Source organism: Aedes aegypti, chromosome 1 (assembly GCF_002204515.2).
Source record: "Aedes aegypti strain LVP_AGWG chromosome 1, AaegL5.0 Primary Assembly, whole genome shotgun sequence".
In the NCBI taxonomy this organism is placed as follows: Eukaryota; Metazoa; Arthropoda; class Insecta; order Diptera; family Culicidae; genus Aedes; species Aedes aegypti.
In genome coordinates, this window is record NC_035107.1 from 10,883,721 (window position 1) to 10,903,511 (window position 19,791).

Here is a 19,791-nt window from a genome sequence, read left to right on the forward strand (position 1 = left end):
GCTTTCATCTTCTATCTTCTAGCTTCTAACTTCTAGCTTCTAGCTTCTAACTTCTAGTTGCTAGCTTCTATTTTTTAGCTTCTATCTTCTAGCTACTAGTTTCTAGCATTTAACTTCTGGTTCCTAGCTTCTAGCTTCTAGTTTCAAACTTCTAGCTTCCAGCTTCTAATTCCTAGCTTCTAGCTTCTATCTTCTACTTTCTAGCTTCTAATTTCTAGCGTCTATCTTCTAGCTTCTAGCATCTAGTTTCTAGCTCCTAGCTTCTGGTTCCTTGCTTCTAACTTCTAGTTGCTAGCTTCTACTTTTTTGCTTCTATCTCCTAGCTACTAGTTTCTAGCATCTAGCTTCTAGCTTCTAGCCACTAGCTTCTAGCATCTAGTTTCTAGTTTCTAACTTCAAGCTTCTACTTTTTAGCTTCTAGCGTCTAGCTTCTACTTGTTAGCTTCTAGCTTCTAGTTTCTAGTTTCTAGCTTCTGGTTCCTAGCTTCTAGCTTCTAGTTTCTAACTTCTAGCTTCCAGCTTCTAGTTCCTGGCTTCTAACTTCTAGCTTCTATCTGCTACCTTCTAGCTTCTCTCTTCTAGCTTCTAACTTCTAGTTTTTATCTTCTACTTTCTAGCTTCTAGTTTCTAGCGTATATCTTTTAGCTTCTAGCATCTAGTTTCTAGCTTCTAGTTCCTAGCTCCTAGCTTCTGGTTCCTAACTTCTAACTTCTAGCTTCTAGCTTCTAGCTTTCATCTTCTATCTTCTAGCTTCTAACTTCTAGTTGCTAGCTTCTACTTTTTAGCTTCTATCTTCTAGCTACTACTTTCTAGCATCTAGTTTCTAGCTTCTAGCTTCTAACTTCTAGCTTCTACTGTTTAGCTTCTAGCTTATAGTTTCTGGCTTTGATCTTCTAGCTTCTAGTTTCTAACTTCTAGCTTTGATCTTCTTCTTTCACAGTTGGATTCGACGAGGGATACGACGTGTTTGCAAGTTGAATTATTTATGAAAATTAACCGTGAAAAAGAGAAAAACGTTAGCAGCTATACAGCCATTCCATGAAAAACCGATCTAGTGGATCACCGAATTCCGCGAAAATTTGCTATTTTGTTCCTTATCCGAAATAAGGATACACGTATTTTTGGATTTTTTGATTAGGGTGACCATTTCCAAAATAGGGTGACCAGAAAAATCGCGATTTTGCAAAATGTTTATTTTTAAAATAATCATAACTTTTGAACCGTTCAACCGATTTTCAATCTTTTTGGACGAAATGAAGGCTAGAGATTTTGACTTTTCAGGAAAAATATAAAATTTCACAAAAATTGTGTTTTTTACATGGAAAAACTCAATAGTTTCCGTTTATCCGTGTTTTGAAGGCCTCGGGACCAAAGGGGCTATTGCTGTTCTCATTTTTTCTTGAAAGTTTTTTTCTGAAAGCGATGTATGTTTTTTAGTTTTTGAGATATATTTTCTTGAAAATAAAAAATCAGTCATTTTTTATCGGCACACACTGCAGATCTCAGCGCATTAAATTTTTAATGTTTAAAAAAAATCATAACTTTTGAACAGCTCAACGGATTTCCATACTTTTTTATGGAATGAAAGCTTTAGATTTCAACAGAAAAAATAGAATACTTTGAAAAGTAATTTTTTTTCCATTAAAATATATGAAATTTTCAAAATAAGAAGAAATTTTTATATTTTTTCACGTTCAAACATATTTTTAAATTTTGTCTGAAAAGTTGAAATTTTAAGCTTTCATTCCATAAAAAAGATTGTCCAAAAGTTATGATTTTTTTAAATAAAAAATCTAATGCGCTGAGACCTACAGTGTGTGCCGATGAAAAATAACTGATTTTTTATTTTCAAAAAAGTATATCTCAAAAACTAAAAAACACACATCGCTGAAAATTTGACAGTAGACGTAAAATTTTCTGAATTTTCAAGAAAAAATGAGAACAGCAATAGCCCCTTTGGTCCCGAGGCCTTCAAAACACAAAAAAACGGAAACTATTGAGTTTTTTTTATGTAAAAACACACACTTTTTGTGAAATTTTATATTTTTCCTGAAAAGTCAAAATCTCTAGCCTTCATTTCGTAAAAAAAGATTGAAAATCGGTCAAACGGTTCAAAAGTTATAATTTTTTTAAAAATAAAAATTTTGCAAAATCGCGATTTTCCTGGTCATCCTATTTCGGAAATGGTCACCCTAATCAAAAAATCCAAAAATACGTGTATCCTTATTTAGAATAAGGAACAAAATAGCAAATTTTCACGGAATTCAGTGACCCACTAGATCGGTTTTTCATGGAATGGCTGTATACAGACATTTTCTTGGTGATTTTGGCATGGCCTGCTTCATAGTATTCTACTTAGCAATACAAAAACTATAATTTCATATATATCGATCGATAAATATCGAAACTTAAGTACTATTTTTTGATAGAATTTGTTAATAAATGCTTAGAGGAATGTATTTCAAAAGTTAGAGATATCTTTGTATAAATTCCTGTAGAAATGCTCGAAAAAAATCTCCAAGGGATCTAAGCACAGTTTTCGAAATTCTTGGAGATTACCCTAACTGCATTTCCGAGCATATTCTGTCCCATGTCGTTTTTCATTTGTGTTTTTCTCACTTAAGAAACCATTTGCGATCAATTTGACAATTTTATTATTTTAGTTTTACAACTAAACTTCCTTTCAAAGCTGTGAAGTGAAATCAAAACTCTTTTATTTCAAATTGCTTCCAATAGAACTTTTTCTCTAATTGAGACTCCCATCGGATCAAGGGCAGTGCACAAAATGTGATTATTAATGATTTTTCCAGCGTAAATTATAACGAAATAACGGGCGATGAGAATCTTCCCAGAGATTTTTCGCAGTTTATCAAGACTATAGACATGTACCTACAGCTCGTCCCAGAAATTACCCTAAAACCTTGCTAAGAATCCGCAGAAAATTCGTCATGAATATCCTCATATAAATTTCCCAACTTCATGAAATCTTTCAGAAATAAGCTCATGAATTCCTCAAGAGAATCATAAAAGTTTCTCCAACACCCTTCTCTTTTCAATAATCCATCCTGAGTGTTCTACTGAAATTTTCCCAAGAAGTTTTGAGAAATTACAGCAAGTCCATTCTCTATCACAACTTTGGTAGAGATTCTTCAAAAAGTCGCTTTTGAATTGATTTTTTTTTTTCAAAAATAGCACCCACAATCGGGTTCTAAAACTTTTAATAAAATCTTGTTTTAAATTAATAACACAATAACGCTCGTTATTGCTACTACTTTGATAAAATTCCAGCTCATATAACGGCTATGTCAAATTTGAACTTTAAGAATTGATAAATTAATAATAAATTAATAAATAATAATTAATAAAAATTATTTTACAAATGGGTCCAAATTTGAACCTCGTCACTTTTAATCATGTTTGACGATCGCTTAGTCGACAAAAACGCCACAGAGAGTGTTCCTGTTTGATTTTTTAAAACTTTCGTTGTTCGTACCTGACATTTCCGAAGGGACACGGAAAACAGAATACAGCCAAAATTTGAGTTCTAGCCAAACGGTGCGACAAAATGACACAAAATTTGAGTAAAATGTTATTTGGGTCTAAACAAACACACGATATGACAATTCTATGAGTACAAAAAAGACTGGCTGAAAAGCTTTTAGAATTCAATCCAAAAGGAATACAGATTATCCGAATAATCATTACAAACATCCAGGAGCAGGAATTGAATTCTAAGAAAATTGAGGTTATCTCTCACTTATCGCTCTCCGTAACAACCATAATCCGTTACACTTCATGAGAGTAAGTATGTCGTCTACTGCTACAGCTCTGATCAGATCGGGTAAAAACAGTGCATGATAAACACCCATCTAAAACAAGCCTCAAAACAGGGGACACTATTGCTATAGGATGTTCGGGGATTGTTTATCAAGTCAGTAAGATAAAACACCTACCCCTAATGGTAAATAAGCGAGAAAAATGGGTTTTGTTATCGCTCTCTCTTTGAGGCTCCCTTTCGCAGCTGCCATTCATCGAGCTTGTTACAAACTTTCTTGTGCTTCAAAATCAATGTTTGTTGGAGGAATTTTTTGATAAATCAAAGCTATTGCATGCATTTTTGAAAACATTTGTGATAACTTCCTCGACAAACGCTTGAGAAAATTTTGGTAAAATTCCTGAAGAAATCAGTGGAAAATCATACATCTAATGTTTGCTACAGTTTCCAAAGATTCTGTGTTTAGAATTCCTGAAAAAATAGTGAAAACATATTGATAAACTATATGAAGGATTGAATCCTTGTGAAAAATTCAAAAGGAATCTCTGGAGAAACTTTTTAAGATATTACGGCCCTTATTCTTAGAAAAATCCTCGAAGAAACTTCTAAGGATATTCGTATAGGAATACATAGAGAATAGCTTGGAGTGATCCTTAAAAACGGGGGCCTTCCTTAGCCGAGTGGTAACAGTCCGCGGTTACAAAGCAAAGCCATGCTGAAGGTGTCTGAATTCGATTCCCGGTCGGCCCAGGATCTTTTCGTAATGGAAATTTCCTTGACTTCCCTGGGCATAGATTATAATCGTACCTGCCACACGATATACAAATGGGAAAATGGCAACTTTGGCAAAGAAAGCTCTCAGTTAATAACTGAGGAAATGCTCATTGAACTGTTGAGAAGCAGGCTCTCTCCCAGTGAGGACGTAATGCCAAAAAGAAAAAAAAAGAAATTCTCTTAAAAATCACATTGGTAGGTAACGAAAAAAACACACCTGGCACCCTTGCCGTAGTTATCCACTCCGTTGTTACCGCGTCTCGCAGTCAAAGCAGGCTAATGATGCAAGGCACCGCTCACAAAAACCAATTGGATGATGGAGGGTTTTACATTTCACTCAGCGCAGTGCCTTCTTGGATTTCCGAAAGATACCTACTCTCTCTCTCTCGCCTCTGGGCGCTTGTATGGGTTTTGCCATATTTAGACGGTGTACTTAGAGGCTTTTGTGCGAGTTCATCAAGGTTGATTAAGTTAAAATGATCACACTTATGTTGCTGCGTGTTTTTGTTTCTGCTGCAAGCACAATTTCAGATATTTTTTGGCGTGGGTGTCCCCCGCCAACTTCCCGTTTTTTTTTTTATTCCGGTGTTGCAATCAAATTTATTGCCTGAGTAATGAGGCAACCCTTCGCCCGGGAGACGGACACGTTCTCTGACGGATGACAAATTAACAACGGTCCGGAATTTGATTGTATGACAACCCGGAGAGATGATTCTTGATAAGCTGTCCGCGTGGGCGAATGCCCCACAGGGAAGTCATCCGATATGTCGGACCGTTTAAGAGATGGGATCATTCTGATGGAAGAATGCTTCCATCAGAAAGAAGGAAAGTTAAGTTTATGCAAAGATATCCGATTTAATAGATGCGATTTTTTTGTAGGAAAACAAAACTACCTATTACATTTACAGTCAACTCTCCATAAATCGATATTGAAGAGATCATCGAGTTAGAGAGGTGATTATAAGATACAGTCAGTGAACGGCTTCAATCCTATAGCAAAAATTTGACCTGTGCTGTAATTACTTTTCATTCAATGCTCAAGCTTACTTCCCTAGAAACGTTTAGGGTGAAGATGAATCGAAGTCATACTTCGAATCTTTGAGAGCGTAAGTCCGAAGAACCATGCCGTATTTAAAGCGAATGATCAATCGATCAAGTGTTCAGCCTGGACAACCGCTTGGCTCTCTAGATTCGTGCTCTTGAATAGCTATACTTGACAAAATGCATATGTTTTTCAGTTAACATGTTGACGTGATACTTACCTTGAGTTTTACAAAGAGTTTTTGTTGATACGTTTTGATAGTTATCAGTTTAATTACACAAATTCAATCTTTTTTTTACATAAATCCGACACATCACTGCACCTCACTTCTATTTGTTTGTTTGTTTTGACTCACAGTCAAAACATCGCACGGAAAAGGTATGGCGGCACCTTCTGTTTTGGAGGTTTTGGAGCTTCTCTATTGTAGACAGTAGTGTAGCTAAGAAGGGCAGGAGACGTGCACGCTTTTAGGGCGAGATCATAAATTAAACGAGAATCAATCAAAAAGCATATAATACAATTTATTATTTAAATTTGCACAGTGTATTTAGTATTTATCAGCCGATTTAGTAATTTACGTTTGGTCTTCAACTTTGCGAAAACACTAGACACACATTTAATTCCTAGCACGTAAGGGAAATCAAAGTTCTACAGTCAACTCTCCATAACTCGATATTGAAGAGACCATCGAATTAGGGAGGTATCTAATTACAGCACACAAAACCAGTGCCACTGCGATCCCAGGGACCATCGAGTTTGCCATGAAAACCAACTTTTTCTATGGTTCTCAATTCAATAGCAAGATACGGAGTCAGGGAGAGTTGGTTGCATTTGATTACTTGGAATGCAACTGAAAAGTTTGGCATCCGAAAAAAAAGAAGTTCTATGTGACCGAACATTACGTCATTTTATTCGGGCACATATATTTGATTAGCTGCTTCTTCTGAAGGAAATCATCTAGAGGTTTCTCCAGATTCCTCAAGGAATTCATCCAAGGATTTACCCAAGAATTCCACCAGGGATTCCTCCCTGAATGTCTCCAGGAATAGCTTCCTTAACGAATGCCTCCAAGTAATCTTTCAGAAATTCCTCCATGAATTTCACCAGGGATTCCCACGCGAATTAAAATACATTCACAACGATTAGGTCACATGTTTCTAATAAAACAGTTTGTTCGATAAGATAACGATTCCGCGATCCGATAAAGGTTTATTTTTACTTCACGTTCGAGCCTCCAAAACAGCTGACTAGGAACGTTTCATGTAGAGGCTTGATTGGCTATTGAAATTCGCAGAAAATTTAGATAAGATTAGTTCAAAGCGACATTTGGATCATATAAATAGAAGTGCTTTTAATTCTAGGTCTAAGTTCGTATCCCGGGCAATCCACAATCTCATCGTAATATGCAAAAATGATAATTTTGGACAAGGAAATTTTCAATTAACTGATAGCCCTTGGAACGCTAAGCGGATAAGCAGGCTTCGTCCCAATGGAGACGTAATGTTTCCAAAAAGAGGAAGACAAAGCAAGCTATTAATTTCTACGTGATCGGTTCTGATACTAACCTGAGCGAATTCGCTATAAACCGTGATAACAGGTCGTTGTTTCATTAGTCATACACAAGTAGATAAATATGATAAGCACGGTGACAGCGCCGTCTGTGTTTTGAGCATTCGATCGGTGCCAGTGGTACGACTTTTACTAGAAACGGCTCAAGTGCTTGACCACTTTTGTGCCCATGCATATGCACATGTGCTGATGTGAGTGTGTTTGTGTGTGTGTCTACACGCTGCACAACTTCCAGCCATGTGTCATATCCTTCACGGTAAAAAATAGGCACCATGCTATCAATAGTTCTGCACTTGGATTTGCACTACTGTTGAATCTTTACAAAATCAAGGTAACAGCACTTGAATTCAACGTTGCATGTTTTGATTTGAAATAAAAAAAAGTTAAAATAAACATTTCCGGCTGACCCAGATTTGAACCACCAACCTTCGGAGTGCAAGTCCAGTGTCTTACCTCGACACTAACTCGCATCTGTTGAAAGGGGTTGAATTGATCTCAATCAGTTTCTACAACGAGCTGTCAATGATTGCTCTCATACAAAAGACATGATGTTCAAAATCAACGACTTTTCACTTCAGAGTCTAGTTCTAGAGACAGTAGAGCAAATCCAAAGTAGAAACTCTTCAAATCATGGTGATTTGTGTTTTGAATTGAGTCAAGTGATCAATCTATTCAATCGAACGTGCTGATTTTTTACCGTGTTTGGCCCTCGATGCTCATTTTTCACGACACAGAGGGCTGTATCACAATCCGAGTATGCCATGCACGCTTGCTGCCACTCGCACACACGACTCTCACATTCTCGGAATGATTATCAAAAAAAAAAAAAGAGTAGGTATCATTCCATTCATTTTCGTTCAGCTTCCCATTTGGTATGGTTTTTGCAGCCAGCGCAAGAGTTTTACAATTATTACTCTGACTTTTGGTTAGCCACCTAGCAACCATCCAAACCGACCGACCAAAACGACCGGTATGAACGTACAGTGCCTTCCCGTTTTTTGGCAACATTCGCTTTTGTGTACCCCTGATGTTAGCAACACGCGTAAAAAGGCAACAATCTCGCATACTCTGAGATAACGCCCTAAAAGCCATTGGTAGCCAAGTGTGTAGCTCATTGTTTATGAGCAAATGAAAGAATAAGCATCCAAACCAACATTACGGGCAGGTAGATAATGATCCTTTCTTCCCCATAGCATTGTTAAATAACATGAAAATCCATTCAAATGCTCAGAGACAACGTGCTACACACATGGTTACCAATGGCTTTTAGGGCGAGATCAGAAGTTATGCGAGCAATGGATCATTAAGGCCCAAGTAAAAATGGTGCAAAAGTAAAAACTGAAAAAGCAGTTTTCTGTTTTTAAATAGACAAATCGAAGAAAATAAAAACACACAGCTTTTTTGTTTTCTAAATAAAATGGCTATGTGTTTTTATTTTTATCAATTTGTTGTTTTAAAAGGAGAAAACTGCTTTTTAAATTTTGACTTTTGTGTCATTTTCTCTTGCGTCTTAAATTAACCACAACGGCCGCGAAGAAAAACAGATAGCGCCCGAAGTACCATATACGGTTACGTCGCAGTTTTGATGCGGTGAGTGCCGAAAGAGTTACCTTCAATGGTCCATTTATTTCAGGTTTTGACAACACATTGACAATTTTTCTATAGTCAATTCTCACTCACTCGATATTTTGTATCTCTATATCGACTTATAGAGAACCATAAATATTGGACTCGAAAAAAAGGGACACTTTGTTTTTGGTGTAACTTATTATCGCGTGACTAAAAATTAATGTAATTTTGGGTAATACTAGTTTAGAGTGTTATGTTTAGGTGTGCAAATTATCGTGATCTGTCAAGTAGTTTTCAAGATGTATTCGAAACAAGAAGAGCTACGCCAGCAAACCTTGGGCGCGGTGATCGATAATCCTGGTCAGTCCCACAGGATCGGCAAAAGTCTTGGGATCCACCATTCTACCGTGTCCCGTGTTGTGAAGATGTTCCAGGAGACGAAGACCGAAAACAGAATTACCAGAGAAGGCGCGGAGGATAAGGCTTTAAGTACTTTAAGAATAACTCGAACCTTTCCACCCGAGACGTGGCCAAATCAATTCGTGGTCAATTCGTCGAAGTGGTTCGTCCGGCACACCATGAAGCGGGCTAAACTACGTGTTTTTAAGATCAGGATGGCGCCAAACTGGACTGACAAACAAAACACGATGGCCAAATTGCGTGCGCGGAAGCTGTACTGTGAATGGCTGGTCAAGCCAGGCTGTCTCGTCATAGACGACGCGACATGCACCAAGGCGGCCTCGAGTTTTTTGTCGGTACGTCCCGCATAGAGGATCCGGAAAAGTTCCGGAAGAGAAAGATGGACAAATTCGCGATGAAGTACATGTTGTGGCAGGCGATCTGCGAGTGCGGACGGTACAGCAAGCCGTTCGTCACAACCGGCACCATAAACGGGCAGTTTCATCGAGACGAATGCTTGCAGAAGCGCTTGCTGCTCTTCTTCCGCTCTCACCGTGATCCCACGCTGTTCTGGCCGGATCTTGCTTCGTGCCATTAGGCCAAGCCTGTAATGGATCACGGTAAAAAATAAGCACCATGCTATCAATAGTTCTGCACTTGGATTTGCACTACTGTTGAATCTTGACAAAATCAAGGTAACAGCACTTGAATTCAACGTTGCATGTTTTGATTTGAAATAAAAAAAAGTTAAAATAAACATTTCCGCCCGACCCAGATTTGAACCTCCAACCTTCAGAGTGCAGGTCTAGTGTCTTACCTCGACACCAACTCGCATCTGTTGAAAGGGATCGAATCGATCTCAATTACTTTCTACAACGAGCTGTCAATGATTGCTCTCATACAAAAGACATGATGTTCAAAATCAACGACTTTTCACTTCAGAGTCTAGTTCTAGAGACAGTAGAGGAAATCCAAAGTTGAAACTCATTAAATCATGGTGATTAGTGTTTTGAATTGAGTCAAGTGATCAATCTATTCAATCGAACGTGCTGATTTTTTACCGTGATTGATACGAATCGGATGGTATTAATACCCCAGAACTTCGTCCGATCGAAAAGTTTTGGGCGATAATGAAGAAGTTGAAGAAAAGCAGAAAAACATTCAAAACCGATGACGCTTTGAAGCAAAACTGGGAGAAATTGTGTAAGAAAGATGGGCAAAGCCTCGCCCAAGATTTGATGAGCACTGAGAAATGTACGAGCATTCAGCTTGGGAGAGAAAATTCAATGAATAAGTTATGAAAAAATAAAGCTAATATATAGTTATTTAATTCCTGCAAATTTTACAAGTATCCGATTAAAAATGAATTTTCGGTGATTATTTTTGTGTGTCAGTTTTTTTCGAGTAAAAGTTGGTTTTCATGGCTACCTTTCTGATCCCTTGAATCGCAATTGTACTGGATTTATGTTCTATAACTCGATACCTCTCTAACTCAATGGTCCCTTCAATATCGAGTTATGAAGTGTTGATTGTATTCCAAAATGACTGTCTTTGGTAAATGCGACGGAATCGAGGGAACCTCATAGAAATAACAACAAGGAGTTCACTACAAATTTATCCAGGTCCGGTTGTTGTACCAGGCTTCAGAACTTCTGTTTCAAATTACTTGGAAATCAGTCAAGTAATATTGTGAGACACATACATTTAACGTGAATTCCTCTCGGAGAACAACCATTCTTTATAAAGTCTGCTTTTTTATCTGCGAATTCACAATTATGGAATATGTTCCCGGATTCAACTTAAAGATAAATGAAAGAATAAATTCAAAAGTTCAAATTTTTGCCTCGTAAATTCTTCAAATAATCATTGATTCTGTCAAATCTTCAACAGAGATTCAAATAGTTTCCCAAAAAATATTACAAATTCTTTCGCAAAATTTCATCAAAAGTCCTTCAGAAATATTTTCAAAATACATTACATTTTTGTCTGTAAATACTGCTTCAAATCTGCGGATCATAAAAGTATTATCTGGGAAAGTGTTTTTTAAATGTCTCTTTTCATCGATTCTACAAAGGAAAATTATTGAAAAAAAACAGGAATACTATTGCTTCCAAAATTAGAACGATGGTAAAGAAATATGTATAGAAACATTTAACAAAATAACAGATATTCCAAGGTGGAATTCTGGCAGTATTCTTAGAAATCCAGAAGTCAAGGAAAGAATTCTGCTAGATTTCAAGGGTAATTTCTAAATATTCAACATTTTGGATATTTGCTTTTTCATATTTTGTTACCGAGATTTTCATTATCCTGTAACCAAATATCCATTAATTAATAATCATTTTTCGTCATCACGTTGTCCATCTGTTGTGCCTTTTTCCTTCGCATGATACTTGCTTGAACTTCATACTCCAAAGAGCTACACTTTAAAGAATTTGATGCGTCCTGATACCTGAAAGTTCATCAGGAATTCTCCCCAGCAACACACATGTTATAATTGTGTATTATCAACTGATATATGACCAAAATTAGTCATGTGTGTTGCTCGGGCTTCGACAAATTATCAAAGTAATGTAAAAATTTCGCCCAATATTAAATTCTGTTAAATTTTATGTAACGAGTTTTACCATCAATACTATCACGTTAAATTTCCACAGTTCTACGTTCAAACACAATAATTAAAATACGTCCCTCCAGAAAAGGTTGTTCAGAATTTCTGTAAGTAGGAAAAAAAGGTTTCTACGTCAATCTTCAGAGTTCCAGCAAAAAAAAAAAAGATGTTAAAAACAAATAACTTCAGTCAAAATATCCCAATCAGTTTTCCGTTATAGAAGAGGAAGAAAATAGAACAAAATAATTTGTAGCAAGTCCTATAAAAATCACTTGAGCGATTCTGTGAAATATATCGTCAGAAATTTCGTCAACAAGTTTCAGAAATTCCACGGTGAATTCTTGAAGTTTTCGGCAACAATTTAATTTAGGCTAAAATTATCCAACAAATTTTGTTTATATGTTCTCCAAAAAATTGTTGTATGTGCTACGCTAAATATCTGATATAAATTGGACATGGAGTGATTCGAAGAGTAATTTGTAAATAATGTTGGAATAAAGGTAGTGTCGCACCTCAGGTAGAAGAATCGTCGGTTGAGAAGCATGCGTCGTCGTAGGTAAAAAAAGTGTGGAAGATTTATCGAGAGGTATGATATTTGGATAAGTGTGATTGAACTGTAAATATATACCTGGAATGAATAAAGAGAGTTGCAGCTGCTGATTGAGGTATCAGTCAGTTAGCTGCCCAATTGAAGGAGACATCTGCTGTATTGTATTTCTTTATGATTTGCAATCGGATGTGCACGGGCTAGGATCTGCGTGGTCTTAGCGGACTAGCTCTTCAACAAATAAATCCCTAAAAAATAATGAGGTTTTCCTAAAGTAGTTTTTGGATCTATAATTTAGAGTGGATTCTAGAATTGTAGATGTTATTTTCGCAAGAATTGCGAGATTAACATTCGAAAAAAAAAATATAGAGTGACTCAAGATTTTTATAATGACAGGTTTACCGATCCAAGTAATCAGTGGGTGCGCGGTGTGGTTATCTGCGGGGAATGTGGGTGTGACAGCTGGCGAGTTGGCTAGTTTCTATGGGGTTGTTAGGGAATGTTTACTTCAGCAAACATAAACACAGTGAAGTGAAAATTGTCTCCAGCATTGATGAGCTGTTATGACGCGAATCAAGTTTTCGTCGTTAATGTATTATTCGCGGAATTCCGGTGTTTTGAGTCGCAGAAGAAATGATTACAAACTTGTAAAGTTGGTTAGCAATTACATGTAATGCATGTAAATGTGGAAATTTCGAATAGTTCTGCGGGTGAGAGCCACCCACCGCTAACGGTCCACCGATGAAAGAGAGGATGTGCCACGGTGTTGCCGTCGGACGGTGACGGTTGTATTCTTGTAACTTTAACTCGTAAGTTCATTCATTCATTCTACTCAGTGCAATACACAGTAAAGGAAATTCAGATGCTTTACCGTGTATACCACACAGATATGGGTGTAAAAGAAACATTCTATACCTACTTTGTCACGCCATGCACCTAATATCCAAACAATCAGAACAAACTCGCCAACTGTCATTTGGCATTTCAAAATGGCGGAATGGGAAATCTGACACATTGGACTACCTCCCATCTAGAAACCTTGGAATGACTTCTAGAACCTAAAAGATACCTGATGGAATTTCTGGAGAATTTCTTTTAGAAGTTCAAAAATGAATTGCAAATGCAAACGAGAAGTTCAAAAATGATGAGTAAATCTATTGAAAAAAACATCTTTAAAAATTCCCCAGAAAAATCGCTAGCACTGATTATAAAAAAAATCTCTGGAAAATGCTTGGATTTATCTGTTTTTTTTTTTTTTTTTTTTTTTTGTTGAAGAATCCTTGGATGACACTCCGGCAATAATATAATTCTCTTACGAAATCCCAGAACAAATTTTTTGAGTATTTTCTCAGAAGAAATTTTGAAAGAACAGTTGAATGTATTCCGATGTTTTCAAAAAAAAAAATGCTTTTACATTAAAAAAAATATATCACTTTATTTCTGAGATAGCTTTGAAGGAATACGGGGAGCAACATAATCAAAATATCAAAAACCCCAAGAACGTTTTCCTAATCGAATACTGCTTAACTGATTATGAAAATATTGTAGAATATTAGGGGGAATCCTTGGAGTAGCACCAGGAAGAATCTTTTTTTTTTTTGCAGAACATCCAGGATAATTTTTGCTGCGGATGTTTTAAGCAACCGTTTCCGAGAGATCTGAAAGCTTTGTTGAAGATATTTGGAGAGAATTTTCCAGAAGAACCTCACAGGCAAAGTTGGAAAAACTGTGTTGGTGAAATCTTTGAAAATTTCGTGGAATGAATCTTGCTTGCGAAATTGCTTGGTGATTCTGAAGACAATTTTGGTGAGACTCCTAGGATTTTTTTTTTTGTAGTTTTTTTTTCTATCTTTATTAACGAGATTTTTAGCCCTGGGCTAGTTTATTTCGGGACCAACGGTTTTACTTCCCTTCCGAAGGAAATCGTCACTGAAATTTTTAGTGACTATCTCGGGGATGGGATTCGATCCCAGGTCCTCGGCGTGAGAGGCGTGTGTTCTAACCACTACACCAGGTCCACCTCCTTTTTTGTAGTTTTTTCTTGGGAAAATCCTCTGTTATTCCAGAAAATCATAAACAAATTATCTGTTCATGGATGAATGATCTTTAAAAATAACAATTGGAATTTATATGTATGACAGGATGCCTAAAGAAGCTTCAGGAAAAATCTGTTGATTAACAAATATTAATCCCATGCATGATTTTCCGTGCGAACTGCAGGAGGAACTCTGTGAATCCAGGTAAAGGAGTTATTGGAGAAAGCACTGAAAATGCACGGAATAACTCCTGAAGGAATCCCAGTGGGATTACCTAGAGGACTCTCTTGAATGCATATAATTGAATACCTGAAAATAATCACAAAGGATATTCCTCGTGAGTTCTTTGGACGAATTCTTGAAGGATTTTTTTTACTGGGTTAGACAAAGAATGAATATATGTATATATTTAGTAAACAAATTCATGAGTAAGGGTGGAACGATGCCATCAAATGTATTTAATGTATCGATACCTATTTGAGTCAGATGAAAACTTCTTATTTCAAACCTAAACATCGAACGATAAAGATCACATAACATATGTGGAACTCAGAAGCCACAGCACGTTGAAAAGTTGTACCCACTTTCAGCTGCTGGCAAGTGGTAGGTATATCTAGTATAGAAGACATCGAACTGTCATTGCCAACGGCAAACAAAATCCATATGATTTGAGCAATAGACCAGTTGCTGCAAAGATTACAGACATTAAGATCGGGGAACGCTGAAAAGCAATGTCTGACGATAAAACACTTTTTTTTATAATATGTAAATGTTTTCTTTCATAATCTTTAATATTCATGTTTCATAACCACAGAATGTGATCTCATCGAAAAGATTATATCCTGTCAAAATAATTCCTGTTTACTAACGTGAAAAAGCTTTTGTTTTTCAAAATCCTTCCGTTCATTCATCTAAAAATGCTTTATGTTAGAAACAACATAGATAGCTTATACATTAACTCAATTATCTCGGATATGAGAGGCCGGAATCTTATTCTAAAGCTGCACCAAAAATAATTTTTTCCATTCCCTTCGTAGCCATTCTGAATGAATGTCATCTTTGATTCATTTCAATACAACACGCTAAACTTGTTCCGCACAAAAATGAGTGCCGAGCGCACAAAATCGGCCTCTTTTCGTGCAGCACATATTCTGTGCAAAGGGGGCTGACACAGTTTTGTGCAAACGGTGGTAAACAAAACTGAATGATTGAATTCCGTACAGAAGAGGAATTCGCTTCCATTTTTTGTTTTGTCTCTGAAGACATAAAAAAAACATTCAAAGTTTTTCAGGGATTTTTTCTTCGAATAGCCGAAGCGGAAGCAAATGGGGTAAAACTTTCTCATTTGCGATCATCTTTCGGCTTTTCGCTATAAAAAAAATTCCAAATTATCAACGGCCAATGGATTACCTGCTTTGCTCATGTCCACAGTTGATCAGCAGAAGTTTTCTTATTTCATTTTGTATGGGGAAAGTTATATAACTGCAAATATCTCGTAAACGAAAGCTTTAATCGAAAAAAATATTTGGTAGACGTGAAAGCCATAATCATTGCGCGCAACCGGTACCAAATATTTTTTCGAAAATAGTTCCCAATTTTAAGAAATTCGTTAGATGCATTTCGCCATACAAATATTTTCCGCGTTACCTTTTAGCGATTTTTCGTACATAGACACTATCGCAAGTGCGTTACTGTGTGACGAGTAGCGAATCAGGGCTTGCTTGTAACCCATTGTTTGCTGCCGCGTGGGAGATGATTGACAGTTCCGTTTCCATCGATCCCCGCACAGCCGAAGGCCAACACGTTGGCTACTCACAGAATGATTGCGACTAGAGATGGGCGAACCGTTCGCGAACGGTTCAAAAGAACTAGTTCTTTGCGGTGAACGAATGAGTCATAGTTCTTTTTTTGAGAACGGTACACTCAGAAATAAAAATAGTCACAGAATTACTACAGTTTATGCATTAATTTTCTAATCTGCCTCTCTTTCATTCTGCTGTGAATTTTTACACTAACTGTCATTTCGACTGGGTTCAAGCTTAGCAACGCTTCAACCCAGGTGAATTGGCAAATAGGAATAAAATTCCCTGCAGGATGAAAGAGAGGCAGATAGAAAATAGTCATAAATTACTAAAATTTAGTCATTCTGTGACTTGAGTACCCGTGTTTCTGAGTGTAGTTCAGCAAGAACGGTTTACTGAACGCGAACTGCAAAATGAACGAACGCAACGAACGTGAAAAGGGAACCGTTCGGTATGCATTCTTCCATCGTCCTCGTCAAACGAACGGCATAGAAAAACGAAGCGAATGATGAGCGCTACACTCCGCTCTTGGCATGCTACGTCCACAAGACGCTGGTTATGTTTCGGTGCGCCGAATGAGCAACGAATGAAATGTGTTTGTGTTAATGGTGATTCCTCGTCGCTTCGCTTTAATCATTGCATTCATTCAATATTTGTTTGAATAAGCTGGATAAGGCTAAATACGGACGGACAAGGCTTGGCGCGCGAAGGAAAGCGCAAGGAATGAGCTTATTTTTTCATTTTATACTACTTCATACTAGTTTCAAAATAAATGCATTCTGTTCAATTTTCTCTTGTCAAATTTTTTTGATTGATAATAGAATCATAATTTAGCAGAAAATTTCAGCGTTGACTAAAAAAATCTTTCATCAGTCGTAATAAATATATTATTTTAAAGGCGATAATAATAAGATTTTTTTAAGAACGAAATAATGGTTCAAAAGAACTAGTTCACTTTCGAGAACGGAACGAACGGGAACTGTTCATTGAAAAGAACTGTTTTTCCCATCTCTAATTGCGAGCTACGCAGAATTTTCACTCAGTCAGCCAGTTCTGCACAAGATGTGTGCATTTTACTCTGTAGCCAGAGTAAGGTATATCCCATTAAACATTTGACAGTTCAACAGTCGACTAAATTGATAAAAAATCAGTCGACTGTTGCACCGACGCTTATAGAAGATTAACACAGTGATCAAACGAATATCACCCGATTTAATAGGGTGGGCCGACGTAATCCTACTAAATAGGTGAATAAATCAGTATTTCAAGTAAAATCCAAGCTTGTTGATCTACTGAACACCAGATTCCGTCGATCATCCGACTTAATCTGGCGATTAGCCAGTTGATCGCTGTGTTAAACTTCCATAAGCGTCGGTGCAACAATCGACCGATTTTTTATCAATTAAGTCGGCTGTTGAACTGTCAAATATTTAATTGGGTAATCACTTGGCGAAAATGGCTAGGAGGCCAACTTTAACTTGCTGGCCGTTTTGTTTACAAACATTACTGCCTTGCCTGGATGATGCTGAAACTGAAACTAAGTGTGCTGCCATCAGTGCGGACGAAATTGTCAAAAAAGAAAGAAAGGAGTAGAGCACACAAGGAGCAGTGGCGACCAGATTAGAATAATTCTTGACAACACTGTTTCTACAACCAATCAGGAGTCAATCTCTCGACTACCTGTCTCACATGTTTGTAAACAAAACGGCCAGAACTTCCTCACCCACCCTGTCTGGTTTTCTCCACAAAGTGAGCATAACAGGACACCTTGCGTGAATGTCGATTGATGTATTGGTGGTATAACTCTTTTGACATTTCGATGTCCTTATACCAGCATGCAAACATTAAAGTGGATATCACTTCTTGAGCTCGAGCTCTATTTATGTTATGTGATAAAGATGTTGATAATCAGCAAATAAAAAAATAAGTTCAAAATACTGCCAATTCAGCAAATTTTATCAGATCTCCTTCGTTCTGGTTCCAATAAAAAAAATTGGGGGGTGAATGTGTATCAATTCCGAATATAAGACTCAACATGACAAGTAGAGCGGTCAAGTGCAATTTGCTGATAATTACCAAAGTAATTTTGACAGCTGATCCAGTATAAGCGAACTGTCACTATTTTCGTTGCGGAATATTGCGATTTTTTACCACTTAGACTTTAGTGATCTGAATTTCGTCTTTCTCAGATTTCGCCTTCGATTTCGCTGCCCCTTTTCGATCACCGCCGCCCATGCAACTATCCTGATGTTCATGACAGTTTTCTCCGGCCGGCTCAATGTTTACCATTTTTTCTTTGTTCTCGACTCACCAGCTGGTCTTGTGTACACAACAAAACCAGCTGGTCCTCCGATGTTTACAGTTATCGTCGTTGTTCTCATGCTCCAGCTGATCGTGTTCTTGTGTCAAAACCAGCTGGTAGTGACTGAAATCAAGAATGAAAGGTGGATGGTGTTTGCAAATGTACCATCAGTACATTATTGGCAGCATCTCCATTTCGTCATGGAAGTCTAATCATTCGTGAAAATTACAATAATCGAGCGGAACATTTTTCCGTACGGCAAAATGACAGCTCCATTCGATTTGCACGGCAGGCGTTACAGAACGTTACGGAAATAGGCTCCAGTTGCAAACTGGATACAGCTCAAGTAAATTGGACAGTTGAAGCACTCCTTGGCCATCACTTGTCCTATCCTTTTGCACGGAACTTGCGAAGTGGATACTACCCATCCATTACTAGGTATCGAATTAAAAGTATCGAGTACTCACTTGTATTTACTTGGATTGACTCCGAGAATGTGTCCAGGTTATGGTGTAGTTATGAAGTTATCATATTTTATTGCAAAATGATTGAATTTCGCATATACTTTCAAAGACCAAATCCTCAGTGCTAAAATCTATGTGGGTCGGTACCTGAATCAAATGATTAGTTTAACTTCGCTAAGCAATCCAATTCGGCAACATAAAATGAACGCCTTGTTGCCAAAATCGGTAAGGCACTGTAGCGATTATAAGCTTTTGTTCCGAGTGAACATCGCATCGCACCGCATCACCGCTTCGTGCCATACATGCATGCACCACATAACCTAAGCAGCAGGCTACGTCATAGAGCGCAGCCAGCGGCGAATTCTGTTCGAAAGTGCGTTGGAAACGCGACTACCCCCACCCCAAGCCTTTTCATGGCCTTCTTTGGCTTTTTATTGTTCGTCGTCGTCGTCGTCGCGGGAATCGGACGACATTGCACACACGTGCAATCGATGCTGCTCATCCGATCAAGGGCGCCTACTGTGACCGATGACGAACGAGAGCGCGTGCGGGTGGGCGAGGGCTAGTGCTCGGATTTGCGCCGCGAGTATCAAACGGTATCATGTTCGCACCAACGGACGATCGCAAGCTTCGCCTTCGGTGACTTGATGGAACGGCAAAGAAGAAGCGGCAAGCGCCGAACACGAAGCTCACATGCATACGAGTATGGTGGAGCAAGAGCACATGGCAAACCGGAAGTTGGGGGCCCGTGTCACACGGGTAGAAAAACCCGGGGCGCGCAAACGAACGGACGATCCGTTTTTGCAGGAAAGAGGCATAAGAGGAACTTCCTCCATGTCACATAGTGCACCTACAGACTTTTTTCCCTACACGGTTCTGCTTTTTTCCCCGCCACAAGGCA

At 37.8% G+C, this 19,791-nt stretch overlaps 1 protein-coding gene across 3 annotated transcripts in view; it reads right to left on the minus strand.

The window, feature by feature from the left end:
* Positions 1–19,791, minus strand: part of LOC5574317 (plexin-A2) — a 247,689-nt gene that overhangs the window by 173,894 nt on the left and 54,004 nt on the right. The window contains exon 1 of one of the 3 annotated variants that reach the window (XM_021838881.1): positions 5,812–5,924. The exons of the other annotated variants lie outside the window; for them this stretch is intronic. The gene's annotated coding sequence lies outside the window, so the exon portion shown is untranslated. Of the gene's footprint in view, positions 1–5,811; positions 5,925–19,791 lie in introns of those variants that run through there. 3 annotated transcript variants of the gene reach the window in all.